The sequence below is a fragment of the Camelus ferus genome, chromosome 11 (genome assembly GCF_009834535.1).
Source record: "Camelus ferus isolate YT-003-E chromosome 11, BCGSAC_Cfer_1.0, whole genome shotgun sequence".
Taxonomy (NCBI): Eukaryota; Metazoa; Chordata; class Mammalia; order Artiodactyla; family Camelidae; genus Camelus; species Camelus ferus.
The window spans coordinates 75,512,607-75,537,736 of record NC_045706.1 but is presented as its reverse complement, the minus strand read 5'-3'; positions in this window follow the sequence as shown (position 1 = coordinate 75,537,736).

Here is a 25,130-nt window from a genome sequence, read left to right as displayed (position 1 = left end):
TAAACGAGTTAGTTAATCTTTGAATTAATCGTAGGTGGATGGGAGTCACTTAGTTCTCGGACCTGTAGGAGTGTCTCCTTCATAACAATGCAAAACTGCCAGCCGTTACTCAGATACCTTTTCAGCTCCCTTCTGTTCCTCCCCTCCTCTGGAATGCTAATGATAGCAGTATTGAGGATTTTGTTATTGTCCAAGAAGTGCCAGAAGTTCTATTCATTTTTTTTAAGTCTCTTTTCTCTCTCTTTTACTTTTTGGGCATCCTGACAACTTTTTTTTCCCTACTTGTGTTGAATAATCTAGGGGATTTGAAGAACCTAACATTTTGATTCCTAGTAATCTCTGAAAAATGCTGTCGGTAAATTAGGTTGGGCACTTTTCTTCCCCACAACTGTTAATGATTACATGAAACACCATTATAACTAAGTGGCCACATATTTAAAAATTCTAGATCGCATTCAAGAGGTGATTCCTTAACTGAAGAGTAACTCCAAGAAGATCACTGGTGTTTTTCTCCTAATATTGTGTTTGGGCAGAGAATGAAATACTGCTTCTAATTTCAAACACCTTGTATCTTGCTTAACCCCTGCTTTTGAAAAATAAATCCGATTTCACACATTTCAATTTGCAAGATATACTCATTCTTAAGAAAATAGTGCCACTGCCTCTGAGGTTTATTTCATGACTCCAGTGTCGCCCATAAAATTACTTGAATTTAGTCCTGGTTATTGGGGATAATTAAACCAACTACCAAGAGATGTGAAAGATAAAAATACACAAAACTGCCATTTTTAACAGTTGGAGGTCTTTTAACATGGTTTATAGTTGAAATTAGTATTTCTGATTGATATAGTTCATGTATGAGGAAGCTTGGCAGACATCTACGATTTACGATGCATAACAGAAACCACAGCAATGCGTGTCCGCCCTGCCGTTTGAGGACACGCTGGTCCACCTTTCAGTCTGCAGTCAGCTAAGACACGGTCAGACTTCAGGGGAATTCCCACTTCACTCCCTGAATGTCTTAATTTTGATGGGGAGGGCAACTTGTACCTCCCCGGGGAGAATGAATCCTTACAAAATCTTACTCTTCATCTTCCAACGTGTAATTTTGAGAACAGAAATGTGGGAGGCCTCTGTGAAGCAGGTAGGCAAGCACAGAGCCGTCTACGAACTGACAAATGACTGAGGGGATGAGTGGTGCTATGTAATCCTGGGCAGCGTTAGACAGAACCGGGGAAACCTCTGTGGTGCGTGCTCCTGTCGGCTGCAGGAGACTGTGCAGATGCACTGCTCTGTACTGTGATGGTGTCTATCGATGAGTCCTGTGACTGTGGTCCTGAAAACTCTCACAAACGTTAACTTTGGTGTTATTATTATGCCATACAATAAAAATCTAAGTTATAGCTCACTAACTCAACAATTGTTAACAACTGTTAATTTTTCCTGAATCACTAAATGTGTATGTATATATTCTTAACTCCCTTAATTTTTAACAGACTTTTTTGTTTGGAAATAATTTCAGGTTTACAGAAAAGTATCAGAAATAATGCAGGTAGTTCTCCTCCAGTGCTGACCGCTCGTCTGATCTCCCTTAACGTTTACACCTCACGCACCCTTGGCACATTTGTCAGACTAAACCCTTAACTTTGGCTTGTTAACTAAACCACAGACTTTATCTGGATTTGACTAGTTTTTCCACTAATGCCTTTTGTCCATTCTGGACCCAATAAGAGAATCATATTTCATTTCACTGCCGTGCCTTCTGTGCTCTGTGACAGTTTCTCAGTCTTTTCTTACTTTTCACAACCTTGGCTGTTTTGAAAGTACTGGCCAGGTATTTTGCAGAAAGTCACTCGGTTTGAGTTTTTCTAGTATTCTCTCATGATTAGATTGAGATTTTTGAGAAACATTAATGGAGAGGTTAGGTATCTCTATCTTCAGATCATATCCAGGGTGTATAATGTCAACATGTCATTTTTGTTGTTGACTTTGATGCTTGGTTCAAGCAAGTACTTGTCAAGTTTCTCCAACCATTTTTTTTTTTGAAAAACCATGATTCATTTTTTTTAAATTTTATACTTTTTATTTTGTTTATTTATTGGGGGGTGTGTGATTAGGTTTATTTATTATTTATTTAGTGGAAGCACTGGGGATTGAACCCAGGACCTTGTGCATGCTAAGCATGTGCTCCACCACTGAGCTGTACCCTCCTCACTATGATTCCTTTTATTGGACCATAGTGTTTAGAAACCAAGACCTGGATGCTAGTTACGCTTTCATTGTTAAGGTGTAACTGCTTCCAGACGCCCTCAGTGGAAAATTTCTGACATTATTTCTTCAAATATTTCTTATGCCCTAGCCTCTTACATTTTTCCCATTCTGGAATTCCAATTATGTTGCTGTTAGAATGTTTAATATTAGCCCACAGGTCCTGGGTACTTCCCTTTTGTTCCCCCTCCCCCACCTTTTCTCTCTTTGTAATTTCTATTAATCTACCTGCATTAACCCTTTCCTTAGCAGTGTCTACTGATGAGCTTGTCAAGGACACTCTTCATTTTTGTTACTGAGTTTTAATTTCAATATCTCTGTTTGACTCTTTCTCATAATTATTAACTTTCTGTTAAATTTACCTAATATTTCCTGCTATCTACCTTTTCCATTAAAGTCTTTAACATATTAATCACAATTATTTTAAATTACTTATCTAAAAGTGTCAAGTCATTACCTGTGTTCTGAGTGTGGTTCTAATGATTGTTTATTTCTTCTATCTACATTTTATTGTATTTTTTGCTGTGCTGTGCTTTATTTTTTTGTTGTTGAAACTTATGTATAACATTTATGACAATAGATACAATAAGCGTATTTTACGTTTGGAGAGGAGTGCCCTTCCTTCTTCCAGGGCTTTGGTGTGAAGTTTGTGTTAATCTGGTCAGGACTTCTGATGGTCTGACTTTTGCTGTTGCTATGGTTACCAGAGAGCTCGCTTGTTGCTAAGAGCCCCAGGGATTTCAGACCTCTCTAGTGATACTTCCCGTTTGTCTCCTTGCTTCTTTCCTGGTCTCCCCTTTGTGCTGCTCCTCAGTCTTTCCCCCCTCGTCCAACTGTGTTCCTCTGTTCTTTTAGGGGAGGCTTGTTAGCATGATGTTCTAAATCGTGCCAGGAGAACAATGGAGACTCAACTCACAGTGCAATAGGATGAGAAGGAGAGGCTTTCATGTATGAGAAATGTCTACTCATGAGTGATGAGTGTAGATTGTTTTGTGATTCTTCCCTTTGGATCCTTTTTAAAGACTATATATTCTGAGCCATTAGTGCTTGATAATTTCTTCCTCCTTATTTTTATCCATGGAATAGCTGTAACGTGGCTAATTTTATTATATTAATATCAGTAAATATTTATGGAAAAATTGGGCATGTTCTAAGGGCTTAACGTGTGATGACTCTTTGGTTCCTCATAGCTTTTCTCTGTAGGATATATTAATAGTAAACCCACTTTACATCCCAGGAATTTTAGCCTGGGGAGTGTGTGCTGGGAGCAGTGGTGGTGGTTGGGGGGGGCGGTCCTAAAGGGAAGCCTCTCCTGTACAATTTACTGAATGAGATGCTTAATTTTATGGTATGTAAATTATGCCTCAATAAAGCTCTTTTTGAAAAATAAGACCCAGAGTAAAAAAAAAAAAAAAGAAAGAAAGAGAGGGAAGCCTCTCCTGAAGCTTGTGATCTAAGTATGTGTGCCCACTTGAGTAAAAGTGAAGAGTGATGTCACACACCACCGGAGAGGGACGGGCACACTGTCATGGGGCTGCAGAGAAAGGGCAGATTGTTTCTATCTGGAAAAAATGCTATACCCAATTACCAGGGAAGAAACAGGAAATTCTTCATTCTTCTACTTCCTCTGCTCTGTTTGTTAACCATGGGTGTTTGGCTGAATTTCAGGTTGTATTTAAAACTGTTGACACTAGCTGTTGGCTTTTGCAACACAGAAGAGGTATTCCTAGTTTTCTCCTCAATAGGATTCCTTTGCGAATCCAGGATAGGAGTCTAGACTTAAGGTTTTTACAGACTCCTCGGCAGGATATTATAGACACAGCAGTTAACCAGCTCCCAAGGTTAGGTGGTTTATTTTAATTCGACTTCTGACCGCTGGCATCTAAAGTGAAACCTACGCAGAGAAGGTATTCTGAGATGAGTAAGTTCTAAGGATGTCACGTACAGCGTGGAAGAATAGTGACCAAAACAAAGAAGAAGGTATTCTGTAAATATTTCACGTGGAAGCCCCGCAGGCATTTCAAATGGACGTAGATTGTAATGGACAAAAAAAGACTGTAATTTCAGGATATGGTTCTCACTTACCCTAACACCCATTCAATCAGGAGTCAGCGACGGTCTTTTATCGCTTTAAAAATTATTAATATTATTATTTTAATTGTTTCCTTTTGTTCTCGTCTCTTTTCCTTCTATTCTAAAAACATTCTGATACGGATATTTAAAGGTCTGAATCTGTTCAGAACGTGTCCTAAAATATTTTCCATATCGGCTCTCCCTCACAAATACAATGATGGATTTCGGGAGAGTGTTTGGTTTGATGTGTCACCTTCTCCCTCCACGGCCGTGAAAGGGCACGTGTTTCCTGGGTGGGGTATTGAGAGCTCCTGCCTCCCGTGCCTGGAACTGGCCTTCCTTTGGTGTCGTTGTGCTCTGTCGTGATGAGGTCGCCCCCCTCTCTCCGGAGAGCCCATTTTTCCGGCCATGCTGGTCTGCGTGACCGTGGCGGGCGGGGGTGGGAGGGCCTGGCGCACAGGAAGGGGCTTCCCCTCGGCCCACGCCCACGCCCACTCCGCGCGCCCCCGGGGCCTGGGCCAGGCGCGTGGAGCGGGGACGTGGCAGCTGGGTCTCTGCAGTTTGCGGTGGGGGCACGAGTTGCCCCAGCGCTTCCCTTTGTCCAAGAGTCGCGGCACAGTCCTCAGCCAGAGTGAAGGTGGGCGGCAGGTGGGGTCTAAGAAGGAAAGGGGCTGCGAACTTGACCTCCGCGTGTGCGGGGCACTTACCAAGGCTCGCACTGCTCGGGAGTGCAGCCCTCACGCCGGGCTCGGTGGCAGATTCTCTCCTCAGCGTCCCTATTTCCAGGTGAAGATGGGGGGTACACGTTGTTCAGGTGACTGCAGTCACGAGGCCCCGCCCGCGCAGCAAGCCTCGCTGCGCCCCGCGTCTGGGGACACACGCGTCGGCGGCAGCGGCGCTGGCTTTATTCCTCCCTCTCTTACCACCTGCTCTGTGCTGCGGGTCGGGCGCTGAGCAAGCGCAGCGCGTGCGAAGACCTGGAATGCCCGCCCGTGAGTCCGCGCCGGGCAGGCGACCAAGTGAGGGCGGAGGGGGCCCTGCTGCGGACACGCGGGGGCGAAGGCCCGGACGGCCCGGCGCGGAAGGGCGGCCTGAGCGCCTGGACGCGTCCGGAGGGGGGACGGGGAGCAGGGAGCAGGGGGCGGAAGTCAGGATTCCAGACGCTCACGGCGAGCTGTGTGAGTGAGTCTTTACGGAAAAACAAAAACAAAAAACTTGGCAATATCTGAAATGGTTATTTCTGTTGAGCTAATTATAGAAATTTTATTAAATTTATTTGGATACTAACCATTGAAAATATGAGGGTTTTTTTGATCTATATGATTTAAACATTTAAAAAAAATTCCTCGAGTGTGATGAGAATGACATTGTCATAGAAAGATGAGGGAGGTCACGCGCACCTGATACGAAGAGGCTTGCAATTCTTTGACTCTGCTGTCCATGGGGATCTGTTCTGAGGCAGCCATCAGAGACGCAGAAAAAGTTCATGCACAAAAGTGTCAGAAGATACTGTGTAACTGGTAACTGAAAGCAATCCAAATGGTCAAACCTAAGGACTAGTTACAAATGTACCCACGGATGGAATAGCACGTTAAAAATAAGATTTATGTTATGTATTGAATTTCCAAGGAAAATCTTAATTCTAAGCAATGAGAATACACAGTTGAAATGCAGAACATATAGTTTCTAGATAAAATTTACTGTTTTAATAATAGAATAAAGACAAAACACGATCACTTAGGTTAGAATAATTTATTCCAGAAGTCAAAGAAGAGGGCTTCTAGTGTTGGAAGCAATTACTTGACGAGAATGCGGACTTCCGTTTCCCAGAGCGCGGTGTGTGTGGTGGACTCGCCCTCCCTCCGTGGCAGGGGCCGGTGCACGTCAGCGCCTTGGTCCCTTCCAACCACTGTGTGAAACACGAACAACCAGCACCCACGAAAGGTCCTATTTTGCTTGACTTTTTTGTTTATTAGAATATCAAACAGTATTTTAAAATAGTCTCATTATCATCACCCAGAATACTTGGTATTGAAAATACACTTAGTTATTATGAATTTAGACATACAAGAACTCAAAATAGAAACATCCTAAAGTGCACTGGGTCTATACTGTGACACAATGAATATTAATATCAATTAAGTAATATTTCATCACATATACTTTGTGCCATTTTGAAACTGTTTAAAAAGTTGACAGCGCCTCAGTAGGATCTTCTTCAGCTGTATCCGCCCAAAAAATAAATGTTAACTATTGTTAATTGTACGTACTTTGTATATTTCTGATTTAAAAAATGTATCCGAACAGATGGCTTACCCGTGGCGTTTTTTGTTATTTGTTAGAGGTTGTGTCACTCTTCCGTAGACTTTTAACGTGGCGTAAACGATGGCAGAAATGAAACAAATTAGTAAGTCAGGGACTGAAATGTGTTGCCGTCATCAGTGGAGGAGTGGCTGACTCGGTTCTGGGCGTGTTCTGGTCTCAACAGACAGATGCTCAAGGAGAAAAACAGAGTTTGGAATCTCAAAGTAGCTGAAGACACTAACTACTTCTACTATTGACAGTGTTGCTTAACAACCACAACAACAAAAAGCCTTAAACCACCTTTTAAAATTCTTTTTAAAATGTAGATGTAATGGACATACAACAATATATTAGTTTTAGGTGCACAACCTAATGATTTAATACATGTGTATATTGCAAAACAGTCATCGCACTGAATTTGCTCCACAACCACCACCTCACACAGTTACAGTGTCTCCTCATGAGAACTTCCAGACTCTGCTCGCTGAGCACCTGTAACTGTGGTTAACTGTCGTCCCCTTGCTGTACGTTGCATCCCCAGGACTTAAATTAGCTATGTCTGGAAGTACATACCTTTTGACCACCTTTTTTCAAAATTAGATTTTTTTTCCTACTTAAAATAGTCCCAAATGTTTTATTATTTTCTAAAGCACCAGTGTTTGCGATATAGTTTCAGAAAATAATTTTTGAATGTGTTCATGACTGTACAATGTAGCACTAAGCCAACATTATGTAATCACTCTAAGACAATCACTGCCTGTGATTTCAACCATTTCCATTTTTAGGAAGTCAGGCAGCCTGTGAGCTGATGGAAATAAAGTCGGGTGGCTTTTGAGTAGCTAATCAGATGCTATTTTGCAAGGTAGTTGGTTTTTTCCCCTAATCTAGCTCAGGATATTATATACCTAATTATTACATTTCTCTGCAGTATATTTTTGGTTGAGAGGTATGTGCTTAAAAGTCTATGTGAAAATCATCCAGACTCTTGACTGAGAGAATGCATATTTATTTTGTCCCAGGTCCTTGGGCTTGGCAGGCCCACCCCTCAATTCCCAGGTGGTATGAAATTTCCATTCTAATTCCAAACTAGCTTTCCGTTTAGTTGACTCAGTAAATGCAGGAGGTTGTCACTTGCCATCGTGTACGTACTGTCGCCAGCATGTGCAGGAACAGCCACCAGTCACACTGATAGGAGTACTGTGCTCTATATGCCATGGGGCTTATATTTCTGATAAAAAATAGTCTGATTTAAAATGCCAGTTGAGGTAAATTTTTAAAATGGAATCGTGGCTTTTGCAGAGAGCGTAATCACGAATCATGAGGCCTTCAGGACATTGGGGCAAAACCTTTCCTGTCTTTTGAAATATCCAATTACATCAATTCTAACTTTAAAATATTTTTTTGGTTCTGAAGGCAAACGTCCTCCGTGGGAGTTTTAAGGGCCCCAGTCAATCCCGCTGAAGGGCCTCAGAAGCTGGCTTCAGGGGAAGAAAAATTAGACTCTTGTGGGCTTTTTGGCTGTATAATTTAATATTTAATAGGTTTCCAGGAAATCCATTTCCAGTGGTAATAAGGTAAATCAATTTATTCACCAGTTCTCTCACTGAAAACAACTGAAACTAGTCGAGGAGGTGTTTTAAACGTCATTAAAAGCGTCAGCAAGCATCCGAACTTGTGTATGTGAGAACCGTCATTCCTCGACGTAGGTGGAGGCCGGGTCCCCACCAGGAGGAGCTTGCCAGCCTGACAGCGGCGGTTTTCTGGTCTCAGGACAAATCCCAGTGCTTGCCCACGAGGCAGAGAGGGTGCGAGGACCCCTGTCTCCCCAGCAGTTAATCCGAGAGCTGCACCTTTAAGGTAAAAAGAGAACCGAAGTAAATTCACCCTGTCACGTCGCCCAGGCAGCTAAAGAGAGAGCTCCCTGCCCCCTGGACAGGACACAGCAGGAAAATCCAGCCCATGAGCCTGGATGTGGCTTCACCTCCCCTGGGCCGCCCACGGCCTTAAACACCTGTCAGAAACAGACCTGAGTCCCATCTGCAAGAGGGCAGAGAAGCCGTCCGCGGGTGCACAGACACCCTGTAACGGCTTGTACGAGGTGGGCAGGTGTAAATGCCGGTCAGGCCACCTGTGTCTGCCAGCTGGGAGTGAGCGGAGTCAGGGTTCTCCCCTGCCACAGAGCCTGGGACACGGGACCCCAGCCGTGTCCCGATTAATAGATTCTGAGGAAATGGCTTTGTGAAGTCCTGGGGAAAGACACTCTTGGGTTGTGGTAGGTCCAATTCAGAGAGTCACAGGAAGGATCCATAATTCTAAACAGGGAGCCTTTGTAGAAAATATTCTAAGAAAGGGTGGTCCAGGGAGCCTGGCTATAAACGGGTCAAGGAGAGTCTTTGACAGTGTGGTTCCATGAAGTTACACACACTCACCTTGCATTTTTGTTTTTATTTGTACTGTAGTTAGTATCTCTTTGGAGTTGCATACCTTTGAAAATGTTTTTGATGGTTTTGAAGACTTCTCTTAAAATCTGTAGATTGTCTTTTGTGTTCTGTTATTTCAGCAGTAACAGATTTTCCTGCTTTGGGTTTTAATTGTTTTGTTTGTTTGTTTCTTTCTTTCTTTCTTTTTTTGCTTTTTAAATCAGTTCAAAAATTCTTAGTCATTTTCTGTAAAATATTTCCTTTCCTATATTACCTGTTATCTCCTCATCTGATTATATGTACATCCATCCAGTAAGTTTGTAACTTCAATTTATGTCATTAAAACCAGTAAACTATATCCGATTCTTGCTTAGGGTGTCTTTGGTGTTTTGAATCTCCGGTTTTCACAATCTTCCCAGAGAGAAGGCTATTCCATTTTTTTCAGAGTGGAAAATTTTTACTAGAACGTGGTACTGGATGCCTGTAACTAAAAGTGTAAAGATTTCTAAAAGTAGAAAATCCATGAATACATGACATACGTGTGCATGTGATGTGTGTGTGTGTGTATAACAGAGCAGAGTGTGCTCTGTGCCTTGTGGAGCTGCATCCAAAATAAGAGTACAGCTTGACCCTTTAAATTCCTTTGCATTGTGAAAATCGAGATTATAAGAAAAGGCTCTTTTGCTTGAGTTTTATGGTTTGCAAACTATTCTACTCTGATATTTTATTAAATTATTAGAACATTTATCCCCATATTATTTTGGGGGGTGGTAACTAGGTTTATTTCGTTATTATATTTTTTACTCATTTTTTTGTAATGGAGGGACTGGGGATTGAACCCAGAACCTCATGCATGCTAAGCACACTGCTCTGCACTGAGCTACGCCCTCCCCCTGACCCCATACTGTTGATGGTAAAGTTAAGGCTCCGGGAGGTGCAGTGTGGTCTGTACATAAAGACGTGAGGAGTCAGCCCCATTGCTGCAGACCAGCTCGTCTGTGAAAGAGGACTGTGCAGCCTGTGTTAACGAGGCGACGAGCATCTCCTTAAGTCAGGAAGGCCTTCTCACCCACTGTGATCTTTGTAAATTTCTACGCAGTGTTTTCAGAGAGATGAGAAATTTTATTATTCCAAACGCAAATTTTTAAGTTGAAATGCAGTCAGTTACAGTGTGTCAGCTTCTGGTGCACAGCACGGTGTCCCAGATGTGACTACATATACCCATGTACACACATATATTCGCTTTCATATTCTTTTTCACTAAAGGTTATTACAAGATATAGAATATGGTTCCCTGTGCTGTACAGAAGTTTGTTTTTCAAATCTATTTTTATATATAGTAGCTGACGTTTGCAAATCTCAGACTTAATTTTAAGCCCGTCTGGTGCGTGTTGCTTAGACCTGAGGTTGATAACAAGACCCGTGTGCCTGTACCAGAGGCCACTTCTCCGCTGCTCTGCTCCGCTCTGCCCCGCCGGTGCGTCCTCGCCCGTCCCAAGTGGCTCTGTCTCCTTGGAATTGCGCCTCAGTCGTTTTCGCCACATGACTTCTCACCGTGATTGTTCTCTAGCTCTGGAATCGTCAGGGGTCGTTGCCGGTGTCAGGGGAAGCACGCAGGGCGATAAATGTGTGACTTCTCCATTCTGTCACCCTGTCACCTGCAGCAGGATTATTGTAAGTGAGATCCATGAGCAGGTCAGATCCATCCAAACAAGTGGAAACACGGGGTTTAGTCAAGGAGTGGGGGGGGGGGGGAACTAGGTAATTCTGGCCATGAGTAAGTGAGAGACGCTGTTTTTACCATGAGCTGCATTTCGTTAAGTCAGAGGCTCAAGTTTTAATCCATATGTTCCCAGTGAAACAGACAAGCATGTTGTCCTTGTATTGGCAGTTTACTCACCATCTTTTTCTGTCTGAGGAAGAGTCTTAAAACTGACAGAAACATCAACATCGGAGCAATTTACATCAGGAAACAATTAATATTCCAGTTTTATCCAGAAACTCCTCAACTAAATTGTATTTGATAGTCTGTTCAAAAATAAGAAAACTTCACAATTTTAATGTTAAATAACTTTTTAAAATAGGCTTTATTTCTTCAACAGTTTTAGGTTTACAACAAAATTGAGAGGAAGGTAGAGATTTCCCACATACCCCTGCCCCCCACCCCCCCAGAATGGTACTTTTTTTAAAACAAGAATGAACCTACGTTGACACGTCATAATCACTCAGAGTCTACACTCTACCTTAGGGTTCACTCTTGATGTTTTATATTCTGCGGATTTGGACCAAAGTATAATGACACACATCCATCATTGTGATAACAGTGTTTGTGCAGCCCTGAACGCCCTCTGTGCTCTGTCTGTTCCTTTCTTCCTTCCCTCCCTGCAACCACTGTGCTTTTTAACATCTTCATAGTTTTTCCATTTCCAGAAGGTCATATATTTGTAATCATTACGATATGTAACCTTTTCAGATTGGCTTCTTTCACTACGTAATATGCATTTAAGATTCCCCCAGGTCTTCTCGTGGCTTGATAGCTCATTTCCTTTTAGTGCTGAGTGATACTCCATTGTCTGAACGTTCCACAACTTATTTATCTGTTCACCTACTGAAGGACATCTTATTGCTCCTACGTTTTATGAATTTTAAATAAAGTTGCTATAAACATCCATTTATAGGCTTCATGAGGACGTAAGTTTTCAGCTCATTTGGGTAAACACCAAGGAGGGTGATTGCTACATCGTATGATAGGACAGTGTTTTATAAGAAAGGGCCGAGCTGTCTTCCAGCGTGGCCATGCCGTGTTGCACTCCCACCAGTGACGTGTGAGCGTTCCTGTTGCTCCACATCCTCGTCAACATTCAGTGTTGTCAGCGTTGCAGATTTTGGCCATTTTAGTAGGTGTCTTATTGTTGTTCTAAGTTGCATTTCCCTGATGACATAAGATGTGGAACATCTTTTCGTATCCTATTTGCCATCTGTGTATCTTTGGTGAGATGTCTGTTAGGATCCTTGGCTGTTTTTTAATTGAGTTGCCTGCTTTCTTATTGTTGAGTTTTAACTGTTTGTCGTATATTTTAGCTAATGGTTCTTTACCAGATGACTCTATCACAAATACGTTCTCCCCTTCTGTGGCTTGTCTTCTCATTCTCTTGACATCATCTTTCACAAAGCAGACATTTTAAACCCAGTTTGCAGAAAGATAAGTTCTGTAGGTTGGTGTAAGCAGAAAATGGTTGCTGCTATAAAACAGCCCAACTCAGAGGTGCCCCTCAGAGAAGGAAGTAAAGGAGGAAAGTCTCCCATACTGGACACACAGTCCTCTGCATGATGGAAAGGGAGACGTGGCCTGAGGAATGGAAGTAAGCACGCTGGCTCTGGGGCAAGGGCAAATTCCTCTGGCTGAATTGACTGGCACCTAAAAGAGCAAGGCTGTGAACTGGAGGCACAGGGGACTGGGGGAGGTGTGTGCGTGGCTCTGCAGGAGAGAACACAACGTGTGGGTCCTCCAGCAAGTGTCCCCCACAGCGGAGCAGCTGAACAGCCATGTGGATGGGACGACTGGGTCGCGAAGGTCATCCAGCCCCTGCCTTCACTTCAGCCAGCCCCACACGTGGGGACTGTGCCCATCAGGGGGGTGACCATGGGGGCAGGGCTGGCGTGCACACGAGGCAAGTAGGCTACGTGAACACAAGTGCTGGCAGTGGGGAAACCAACCTGGAGTGGCTGGTGGAATGTGGATGACTGTCGATCACGTTCTTTGAACCTACTATCCTTCCCACTGCAAGTCGCTGTTTAGGAAGTATGACCGTTAATAGGAGGACCTTTGGAGAGAAGAGCGGGGCTCTGCGTGGGTCGCGGATGGACCTGAGCGGCGCCACGTGTGGGCTGTAGCAGATGCTGCAGGTGCCGGACCGCAGGCCCTCAGCGCGCGTCCCTGAAGCTGAAGCCTCGACTGAGAGCCCTGTGCGCACCTCTGGCTGCAGGTGTTCTTTTCTGGCTTCAGGAACAAGCTGAGTCTGAGCACAGAGTAAACGGAGCCAGAGGTTTAATCCTGGAAACGGGTCTCAACTAATGACAGTGAGCTAGCTGGTGGATTGAAGTCCGTTTCTTTATCAGTGAGTAAGGATCATTCCAAGGCTGGATTCTCGCTTGCCCAGAATTCAGGGCGACTGAGCTGCGGTGGTTCAGAGTGGTCCCTGGCTCCCCAGGGCGCCCTTTATCTGCCCTCCCTTCCTTCCCGGGATCACTCACCTAATAACCCATTGGCATCCATTTCCCATCTCTAGGTCTTCTTGGAGAATCAAACCCAAGACACATGCTTAAGAACAGCATATCCTTTATAATTTGGGAAAACATCCTTTTAAAATTGCATGCAGATGACCTTATTTCACATCTGGGTGACTTTCCCATCGAGATCCTTACTTTCCACTACCCCTCCTCAGAGATACCAAAATCAAGAAGACTTGAAATTCAAAACAACAATGCGAGAATTACCAAGATCACCGTGGTCAAACCTTCTGCAAGAAGAAGGCAGATCTAAATATTTATAGGACCTTTTCCTCCATGTTCGCTCTTTTAGGGGACGACCTTTAGGTTCAGATGCATCCTAGCGCCCGCAGAGCCTTGCACAGCCGTGTTCATTACAATACGGCAGCGCAGCTGGGTTTTGTGCACATGTTCACTAGTGGATGCTTGAATGCGTGTACTCACCTGAAAGCTCCAGAGCAAAATGCATGTTAGATTAGCAGACACGTGTATGAGAGTTCAGTGTCTCTGATCCAGAATTCCAAATGGCATTTTCACCTCTCACAAACATTTTTTTGAAGAGAACTTCTCTTGTATTCATATGTGAGTGGCTCTTCAACTCATACTTTTTAATGTGCAGTTGCCATATATAAAACAAGCAGTTTATTTTATGTAGTAGTAATGAACGTGCTGAACATGTCTGAGAAACTCTTGTTTCTCATGATTTTATGCAAAACTGGGGTTGCAATTAGATTTAAGCTTGTTGAGATTCATGCCACAGTCCATTAAAGTTTCCGGAACCATATCAGCTTGAAGGAAACCGAGTCATCGGGGACTGGAAACCGAGTGCCAATAAATTACATACATAACATTTGAGAAAAGTTATGAGCTATTAATTTTACATCATATTTTCCTAAGGAAATAGAATTACTGATAGTGGAGGATAAAAATCACTGATCATTTCAGCATATGTTGGATTTTAATGAAATCAGACAGCCTCTTTGAAAAGGAAAAAAGTTTGAAATGAACGTTCACCAAGGAGTTCTTGTATGCTTAAAGTCAAAGTCATTTTCTGCCAACCTTAGGGAGATCATTTGGGTTTTAAAAGAAAACTTCATCACGATAGTTTTGGAAAAGGTTTATTCCAGATCATTTTCTGTTTGTACTTGTAAAAACGTTTATTTATTTATTTTTTTAATGTGGAGTCTTCTTATCTTGGGAATTTAAATCATGTTCTTCTTTCCTGCTTTCTCGTTTCCCTGTGCATTTTCCGTAGATTTCGCTCGCCAAGGAAGATCGTGGGGCGGGGGCAATGGGGAGGGGGTCCTGCTCATCGAATGGGCAAAGTGAGCTTTTCCCTCATGAAGACCTCCAGTCTGTCTTCTCTCAGTCAGCGCCTCCTAAGTTCATTTTCTTCCCGTAAACGATAGATTCCATGATGTGTAATTTCAACTACTCTCTTGTCACTGTTTCCAACTTTCTTGCCTCCTTGTTCCAATGACACAGGCGCCTTGGGAAGGAAACCTGAGGAGAAAATTCAGGCAACTGCAGATTGTGTCTTAGCAGGACTGGACATTCTTAGTTGGTGCGTTTTTCTGGAATCACGAGGAGCTATTTTAAACTCTTGTGTTATCATCAGATCTCTACCTCTGCCACCTCCATTGTCACACCCAGGAGACGACCCCACCTAGAACTTCGCTCAGAAGAGTAAAACAGCATCTCCATTAGAACACACGTCCACAAGCCGCCGGCTTCGCCCCCTCTCCCTGACCCTGCGTGACTCTCGTCCCTTTCACCTGTCGGGTTTGTTTCTTATTTTCATTTAGCACCTACCCTTACTTCCGTTTATCAGTTTTACTTATCATCATCATTATTTTAGTTTTCCCATTGAGTCTTCTTTATTCGCGACCCCTGTGAAGTGCTGTCCCTTCGTTTGTCCATCCAAACCCACCATGCTGGCCAACCTCTTTGACTCCAGAGGCTTTGTCCCTCCCAGGCTGCTTGCAGACACACTGTCTCTTCCAGACTGAGCTGTCATCTTGCAGGTCCTCTTTGCTTAACTAACAGTCAACTCAGCCGACTACCGAAGGACACAGCTGGCATGAGGTGCTCTTAGAGGATGTGACGACGCTAGTCACAGCACGTTGGCGCGCCAGCGCGAGCACTCAGCTATGGGAGCCCCGCGGTGGTGCAGGGACTGGCCTCTGGGGAAATTCTGGCTACTCTCACGCCCGGCTCAGTCCGCTAGCTTTACGTCCTGGGAAGAATTCACTTTTTCTCAGCTCCATCATTTGAAACATCAAGGTAACAATTATACTTCCCCCAGGAGCGTTCTCCCCGGGACTAAATGAAATAAAGTCATGCAGAAGAGCCTCTAGTAGGAGGACGACAGGCGTGGCTGCAGGCACTGGTCTGTGCTGCCCACGACGGAAGGCTCGCTCTCTTGCCTTCACTCAGGCTGCACCCCCTTCCTTCCGGGTCTCTCTGAAACGCTGCTTTCTCTGTAGCTTTTCCTGATGACCCCTTCGCTTTGTATTCCAGCAGCTCACAACCATCGTCCTGACGGCATCACTCACACTACTACGTGTGTTCATTATTTACACCCACACACCCACCCCAAATGCACTAGCAGCGGAAGGTTTTTGAGGCGTTATGAGCTGTATGTGTGTTTGCTGCGTAAAAGAAGTTTTATGTTTGCACGTGGAAAAGAAACATATGGCAATACACACATTGTACTTCAAAGACTCTAAATGAGCTAATTTTAACTCAAGAACCCTTTTTTTAAACTTTCATGTTACAGAAAGGAATAGGTAGGAAGAAGGTTACTGGGTTTGAGAAATACAACACGTTCTTTACAGGGAACACGTTTTTGGTGGCGGCTGTACCTCTTAGTGTTTTGGAAGGGACGTGTCTAACGCGGATGCGGAGTATGAAACTAAAGAAGATACGCAATACATTGTATGTAGCATGTTCTTGTGACGGACTCTCGTTAGGACTATTAGAAACGCACTGCTCTGTGGCTCTTGGGAACTTGAGCGTGGCCGGTACAGATTAAAGCAGGCTACAAATGTGAAGTAGACCACGGAGCCGGAGGACACGCTTTCAAGAACTTAAAAGGTCTCATTCAAACTTCTGTATTGATTACATGTTCAAACTGTATTTTGGGTATGTTGAGTTAAATCCTGTATTATTAGGGTTAATTTCGCTTCCCTTCCCTTCCTCCACGTTCCTGCTAGAAAATACGTCATCACGTGTGGGGTTTGCATTATGCTGCTCTCGGGAGGGGATCCTGTAGACAGCGAGTCCGAAGCAAAGAGGCAGTTGAACTGATTTCCAGTAATGCAGGAATACGCAGCGGACTTAAATGTAAACGTGGTCGACAGAGGAATTCAGACTTGTGCCTCTTACTTGCTGATTTCGCTTCAGACTTGATGCTTCTGCTGCCCTTTTGTTTGCTAATCCATTTGGACTATATTTTGTTCTCAAAATACAAGTTTCCATAGGTTTCTTTAACTTTATTTTCCAGGTTTCTTAATGCCATCAAGAGAATGAAAATATGGGTTGTAGTCCATGGGAAACCAGACAGTTCTATACTATTTTGCTAGTACAGAGTCTTCATCTTTCACATGCAATTTTATAAGCATTAGATAATAACCAAAGATCCCACAACAGACTTTTCACATTAATCTGGCAACTAGTTGAATTGTAACACATCTAAAAAAGTAAAGTAACCAAAAAATTACTTTGCACTTGAGGATTGTAGCATTTTCTATGTTTAGGTTAGAATTGGTCTGATGATGTGACTTTATATTTAAATTTTTTGTAAAACCCTTAAGAAATGCCAAGTAGACTCTCAGTACTCAAAGGTTATTTTAAAAAAAAATCATTACTGAATAACAAGGTTAATTTTAGTCCATTCATTGACTATATATTAAAAACGTATGTGATGTGTTTAAAAAAACGTTTTGAACACATTTTAAATAATGTGTATTTAAATCACATCACAGTGATAGCATAAGCACATTTCAGTATTTTTCCTTATATGTGTAAATTTTAACAATGAAAACAAAACTATGTGCCAATCTTGTAACACAAGGGGAAAAAAAGAATGTATCAGGACTACCACACCATCCAAAAAGTGGAGATCATACAGGATTTGGCAGAAAATTGATGTAACTGGTTCTGTCATGGTAATTAAAATCTAAATCTGCAATCCGTTGCAAAATGCAAAGAAGCTAAAAATAATGGCCTTCAGTATGAGGATTTCTGGATTTCTTGCTGGATTAAATGCATCATGGTCCACCCGTAAATTCAAGCATCTCTGCTGTATTTTACATTGAACAATTAACCATTCATTGATAAAAGAGGAAATAGAAACATCTCACTTACTTCCTGAAAACTTCCTAAGGGTCACTCTCTATGCAGTCGCTTCATGTGACTGAGGAACTAAGTCAGCCAGGTCCTTAAGGAAACAAAGCTCTTCTCTATCTGAGGTTAAAAATCTGCTGTCATTTGGACACGATTTTAGCAGAGTGATTCTCTATGTCTGTCAGTCTATTTCTGTTTTGTAGATAAGTTCATTTGTCTTTTTTTTAGAATCCACATATAAGTGATATCATATGGTATTTTTCTTTCTCTTTCTCTGGGTTACCAGGGGGCAAGGCAGTGGGAAGGGATAAATTAGGAGTTCGAGATTTGCAGACACACACTACTAGACATAAAATAGATAAACAGCAAGGTCCTACTGTACAGCACAGGGAACTGTATTCAATGTCTTGTAGTAACTTACAAACAAAAGGAGTATACGTAAGTGTATGTATGACTGAAACATGATGCTGTCCCCCAGATATTGACACAACATTTTAAACTGACTGTACTTCATTTAAAAAATAAACAAAGAGTGATTCTCAAAGTGTGGCCCTGGTTTCAAAGCAGATTCTCACAGCCCAGCCCAGGCCTCCAGAGTCACCTCCCTGCAGGCGGGGCCGACAGTCTCGTTTGTGGGACGTGTGAGAGCCCTGCCCAGAATGCGTTTTGTCCTGTTCTCCATCCTCATGGGACAGCAGGAATGTGCCACCACTTTATGGTGGAATTTGATGGAAATGAATGGAGTGTCTCCCAGGACGTCTACCAAGAACATTTTACCTCCAGGATCACAGGACTCACTAGAAGTCAAATGGAGCAAGTAATTCTTAGAGCCTTCCCCACCCTCGTTCTTGAAATTCATGTTAGGTAGTTAGACAGGGAGAAAACAGAGCAAGAAGAGACGTCTTGTCTTTAAAGGTTTGTGTGACTCATCTTCCCCCAATGGGTAGTTTATTATCCCAAGTGTATTTCAAAAATAAATGTAAATTCTGTTATTTATAAATTTATTTTGTTAATTTTTTATCTAACCACTTAATTAATATGTGGGAAAATAAGATAATTTCCAAACTAATTTTGTTTTTATGAAATAAAAAAGTATTCATTTTATACAATGCACACTTGACTCTTGAAATAGAACTCAAACTTCTTCTACAAATGAGTGAAAGTGTGTTGTATGTGTACGTGTTGTAAACGCAGGGGTACGTTTTCAACTCAGAGATAGTGTTTCTCATTATCTGCTTTGTTCTACCTTGAAGCTAAAGTTAGTCCAGCATATAATTTCATATTGAATTTGAACAGATCTATATAACAGAAGCATTAAAGAAACAATAGTTTAAGAAAACGGCATGTTATAACTCTATAGGTAAGAAATGATTAAGACTGCATCTGGCGCTTAAAACCAAATAGCAAACGGGGGTTTTTAAAACACTGGAATTACTTTATTAACTTTGAAAGAGAAACGATGCGCTGTATCCTTTTGGGGTAGCACTTGTTAACAATGGCATATTAATTAAAAATAAATTATAATGAATTCCTTTGGAAGTACAAGTGATATCAAAACTTAATACCCTGTTAGTTCACCATAATTAAAATTCTTTTTCTTTGTATCTTGCCAGCAAGACAGCATTAATTAAATAACTGATTCACCCGTACGTACTTAGGTATGTATTCCCCATTCCTCAGTACAATTACAGTTGAGTTTAATTAAGACAGGAAACTTTTTTCACATCAAATGAAAAATTTATGTCAAGTGTATATACAGATTACCTGAAATAGAGTCCACTACGTGTTCTCTCAGCCGCTAATCAATGCTCAGAAATAAAGCAACGGGACAGCTTTGTAGCCAGCAGTCGTCAGAGGTTGAGCCTGTAAGTCATGTTGTGTTTTGATTACTGGATTTTTTTTTTAATATGATTTTGTTCTACAATCTAGTCACATTAGACAGGGTTTTATCTTTTTTTTTTTCTGGTAGTAAAAGTATAACTACACCCATGCTACTACACCAGGTACACGAGCAGAGCCCCGAGTTCACGGCTCAGACGGCGTCACCTGTCTTGGTCTCTGCCCCCGGCCCGGCAGCCAGGTCTGTGCCTGGCTCAGGAGGAGGTTAGAAGTATTTGTAGAATGAACAAATGAACAGGCATGATGGATGTATACGTACGTACGTGTTACTCAAGTATTTTCCCACAAATACTGAGTTTACTTATGTGTTACAGGTTTATTCTGCAAAGTCAGGCCCTCAGTTTAAATTCATTCATTCACTCCAGAATTGTTATCAAGTGATTGCCGTGACCAGCTTTTCTTTCAGCGATGAAATCAAGCCATGGCACAGTTCCTGGTTACGTGAATGACTGCTCTCTAAATTATTTCAGCGACCAAAGCTGGAAGTAAAATTCTCAAAACTTCGTTTGTATGCTTCAAAATGTATATGCGTATTTTGTTGAATGTTCAAAAGGCGGCGATAACAACGTGGTAATAGGGAGCATTCATTACATTGGGCTGTCTCCAATATCTTCCAATATGTTGAATTTGACCTTATTAAACAGACTAAGGTCCCTCGTACTAGTCATCAGTCATACAGAACCTCACAGGTTTGTTTCCCATGCAATCCTTTCCCCGAGAATATAGGCAGATATATATATTTTTAATTTTTAATTATTTTTTAATAGTTTTTACTGAAGTATAGTTAATTCACAATGTTGTGTTGCTTCAGGTGAACAGCAAAGTGATTCCATTATACACGTGTGTAGTTTTTCATATTCTTTTCCACTGTGGGCTATTACCAGACACTGAATACAGCTCCCTGTGCTGCAGAGCAGGGCCCTGCTGTCTGTCTATGTTATGTATAGTCGTCAGTATCCAGACAGGGCTATTTGAATTGTAATTTTGTCTTTGAATAGGTTCTGCAAATAGCCTGAATAAAATGCAGTAAACATAGGTAAGTCGTCCAAAGTTATTTGAAATAGGATTCAAGTTTTTATCAAGTTAGGCCTGTGCACTTCCGCGTTGGCCCTGCCAGCTTAGGGTGAAATTAATCACTATTTAACGGGAGGTCTCTTATGAGACATCCTAAAGAAGATGTGTTTGTCCAAGTAGGTGCGGTTGTCTGTGAGTGTTAATGATTTGGTACATCCACTCACATGCTTCTGCATGAGATCGTAGTGAACACACTGCTCCGGGACGTGGCATTCTCACTTTACAATAAAATAGCATGCATATATTTCAGTGTCAGAACGCTGGCATTTACTTTAGTCTAGAAGATGACAGTTTCTATTTCCTGAGAGTATTCATGGGAAAATAACACCAACTGCCGTAACCGCAAAATGCCAGTAGCTCAGAGAAGCAGAAAGCCCTTGCTTGTCGCAGAAGAGCCAGACTCCTGTGAGTGGCAGGTGACTCTTGTCCACAGGTTGGTTCAGAGCCCGAGTCTCTCTCCATCTGCGGCTCTGCCATCGCAGGGCCTCAGACGTCTCGGCGCCTCTTCCCCAGGCAGCCATCAGCGAGGTCGTGGGAGGGTCAGATGAGGAGAACACCGTGAGCCAAGCCTGAAGCAGGACCGCTCAGCCCTCCCCCGACCCCGCCTTCTGTGGGAGCAGTTCCGTTCCCACAGGGCAGCCCTTACGGGCTAAGGAGGCAGATGCTGCCCCGAGTGATGAAGAGGAGGAGACGGGAGATTGTTACCCAGCCCGTCTCTGCTACGGAATGTGGACGCATGGCTGTTTATTCGGCGATTCCTCTGCTGATTCATGTGCATGTGCCTGACAGCTTTCAGTGTGACTGATGCCGCCGCAGTGAACACGCACGGACACAGATGCCTGTGGGCAGATCTTTGATTTTTCTGTAGGATGTTTCCAAAAGGTGGAATTGTTAGGTCACAGGGGCTAATATATAAAACTTGAACGTGCACTTCCAGATTGTCCTCCAAAACGCCACACCGATTTCTATTAACAGGACACAAGTGTTTGTTTATTCAGACATTTGCCAGTGTTGCCCCGTATCAGTCATTTAATTTTGCTCGTCTGGAAGGAAGAGGGGAGACCACTCGTGGTGCCACTGAAGCAGCCAAAGCTTCGCACTGGTTTATGGGCCGGTGAAGAATTAGCTCCTGTAGTTTAAGGCACAGTGGGCTGTGTTACAGGGCCTTGTCCGCCCCATCCCCTCAGCTGTCTGGAGGGACTCGAGGAAACCACTGGCGGCGTTAATGAAACAGTGAGAATCTAGGAGTCATTGAGCAAAGACAGCGATCTAGGGACCCCAAGACCAGAAGCAACCTTAGGTTTAATAGCCGTTCAGCTAATCATTCAAACGAGTGATTTTATCCTAAAAACATTACTAAAACACAGGCTTTTTCTGAAATATTATTGTAATTTATGTAATTACTCAGGTTGCCAAAAAGTAGTTGGCATTTTTGTGTAAGTTTTTCTACCATTTGTCAGTGATGATCTCCAACGAAGAAATGTATTAATAGAAAGCCAAGCATGACAACTCAACTTGAAAAGGACCCATCTGTCATCTGGGGGGAAAAAGTTCTTGGGCACTTTTCATTTGGGAAATTTGGAAACGCGGAATATCCAGGGGTACCCGTGGTTGGAACTTACACTGGTAACGCAGACGTTATTACAGCCCCAGGCTGTTGGCTTGCTCGCCTTGAATTTGACACCCGACGTGAATATACAGTGAGAGATACGGAAAATAATGATAGTGACGATCAATCAGTTTACCGCCCCAGCTCTTCCCCCCACAGAGAGAAGAAATTAAAGCCACTTATTTAGGAATTCTCACACAGGCAGATCTGGATTCCACTCTTGTTGTTCCTAGTTCTCTCCAGGTATTAGACATCATCGGACAGATTTAAAATTCAGACCTCTTAATAAGCCCTAAGCCCAAGACTGGCCCTTGCCTCCCCCGACCCAGAAGTTGTGTGGTCCGTGCTCAGCAGGACCTCCCCTGTTAAAAGTGTCCCGTGATAGCCGAGACCCTAGGACAAGGGTGTTGGCTCCGTCATTTATTCAGAGTTCCAAAGTCTCATTCAATCAAGAAAGTATCTAAAGTGGAAGAGAAAGTATATTTTCCCCCATAAAAACGTCTTTTAAAAAATTTGCATTTAGGGCTTAGATTGGTTTTAAAGAATGATATTTCGCACATCATTTATCAATCAAGAAATATATATCTTCTAATACGTAACACCACAGCATTCTATAAAACTGTGCTGCTGTAATGCTAACATGCCTTTAAAATAACTTCCCTAAATAAGAAGCAATCATTTTACTAAATTTTCAGTTTTCGTTTTCTAGCTTTCCTCTGCCTGACAAAGCAGTGTGTGTGTGTGTATGTGTACGTACTTGTGTTAAATTAGCCATTTGCATTCATTCCTGCTTTTTGTTTTTTCCCTCCTCAAACGTGATGACACCCCATTTGTGACATTATCAATTCTCTTCCCAACCTACTAATTATGACATCACCGTGCGCAAAAGCAGTCAGTGAAGCCGCAGCAGACACAAGTGATTTTCCTGAGCCAGTTTTTCTATACTGCAAATGTTTCCTGTAATAAAAGACAGGGAAAAAATTAAAATGCAAACGGGGTATCTGTGATGCCTCGTCACAGCCACTTCCTGTCACATTAGAGTCTTCCAGATCTCCTCCACGTTGGCGCTGCGGAGCAGCCCGAGTGAACACCAAAATCCAGAGGCGTGGGGCCAGGCTGGATCTAAAGTATCTTTATCCAGATGAAACTCAGGGTTGAGAGCAACGTAACACGTGGTCCAGTCAGCATGGAGGGAGCCTTGACTGGAAAAAAGAAAGAAAGAAAACGCAGCCTGCGAGAGCTCTGCGTTCAGTTCTATTGGGGCAAATTGAGGACCACAGCGCGCGAGACGGCAGCTCAGGGAGCTCCAGGGAACGGCCCGAAAAGGCGGGGAAGGTCCCCACACATGTGATTTTGGTGCTAGGGGACATGCAGCCCAGCACATTCAGGCAGAGGCTTGCTACTAGTCATGCAGAGGTCTCCATCAATGATTTTAGTGCTTTTCTACGTATCAGGAGATGCAGGCAGTTGGGCTCATCAGGTCTTCTCCTGAAAATCTCTCTCTGACAGCCTGTTCCGCCGCTTCCCAGAGCACAGAGCGCCCAGTTCCTGATCTCCACCCTGAGCTCCTTTCAGGGTGTGTTGAAGGTCAGCGACTGCAGTGGCTGATGACTTTGTTCTTGCAGAAACAGCTGGTGAGCAACATTTTTAGTTGGCAGTAAGTTCAGTTGATTAAACATTAAAAATTTAATCTGTGAATATTAAATTAATAAATTTGGAAATGGGCAGCCGTTTGAAGTTTTACATCTATAATGCGTATTTTATACACTTGTTCCCTGTTGAGTATGTGGCTCTGTTCTCTCACCTTCTGGGAGGCGAAAAGCAACGGCCAGTCTTCGGCCAAGGGATATTAAGAGGCGTGTGAATTTTAAATATTTTAAATTGTGTATAGCACCTAGAGGAAACATGAACAGTGAAAAAAGAAACCCAGACCAGCTAGCTGAGAACTTCACAATGCACGGTTTTAATTTCTTTTCTCCGCGGGGGAAGAGTGCAGGTTCAGAGCTGACTGACTGTTACCGCCATTATGTTCTGTGTCACTAGCATGTTTACCCACGGCGCCAAAAGGAAGGGCAGAAAACCAACAAAAATAAGTTAAAATGACGTCTGGGTTTATGATGTCAAGTTCTAGCACGTATTATAGGCCAGATCGTGTCCAGCTGAAGGTGATATTTTCATACAAGCTTCAAATTTTCCCAAATTAGTGACGCCTAAGAATGTTGTTCTTTCCCGGTTACAAAGGGGTTGTCCTTCGAGTTGAATTCACATGCTTGGTTTTCTGACTCTCTTACTTCTTTGTTAGAGATGGTGACTGAAAAGTGATACAAAAATTTCAAACAGAAATGCCAGCTAGTTCTTTGAAAATCAGATCATTGTATATATTTTAGGTATAATTTATATACAATAAAATGTATCCATTTCCAAAGTGTACACTCATGTAACCACCATCAAAAAAAGATATAGAATATTTCCATCATTTCAATAAGTTTCCTCTGGCCCCTTTAAGGTCAATTCCTCCAGCTTCCCAGGTGTAGGCAACCAAAAATTTTCTTCCTGCCGTTATAAATTTTGCCTCCTCTAGGATTTCACATAAATGGTACCCATGGTAGGATCCACTATATATCTGAAATCTTTCACTCAGTATAATTTTTTTCAATACTCATGTTGTTGGTGTAAGTAGCTTGTTGACTTTCACTGCAGATGGAAGTCTGAATAGTTTCCAGGTTTTCATTGCCATCAATAAAACGTCCATGAACAATTGTATTTACATCTTTCTGCGGACGTGGAGTGAATACCTCCAGGGAGGGTTACTGGGACGTAGGGTGAGTGTACGGATAGGTTTAAATTAACTTCTTCCAAAGAGTTTG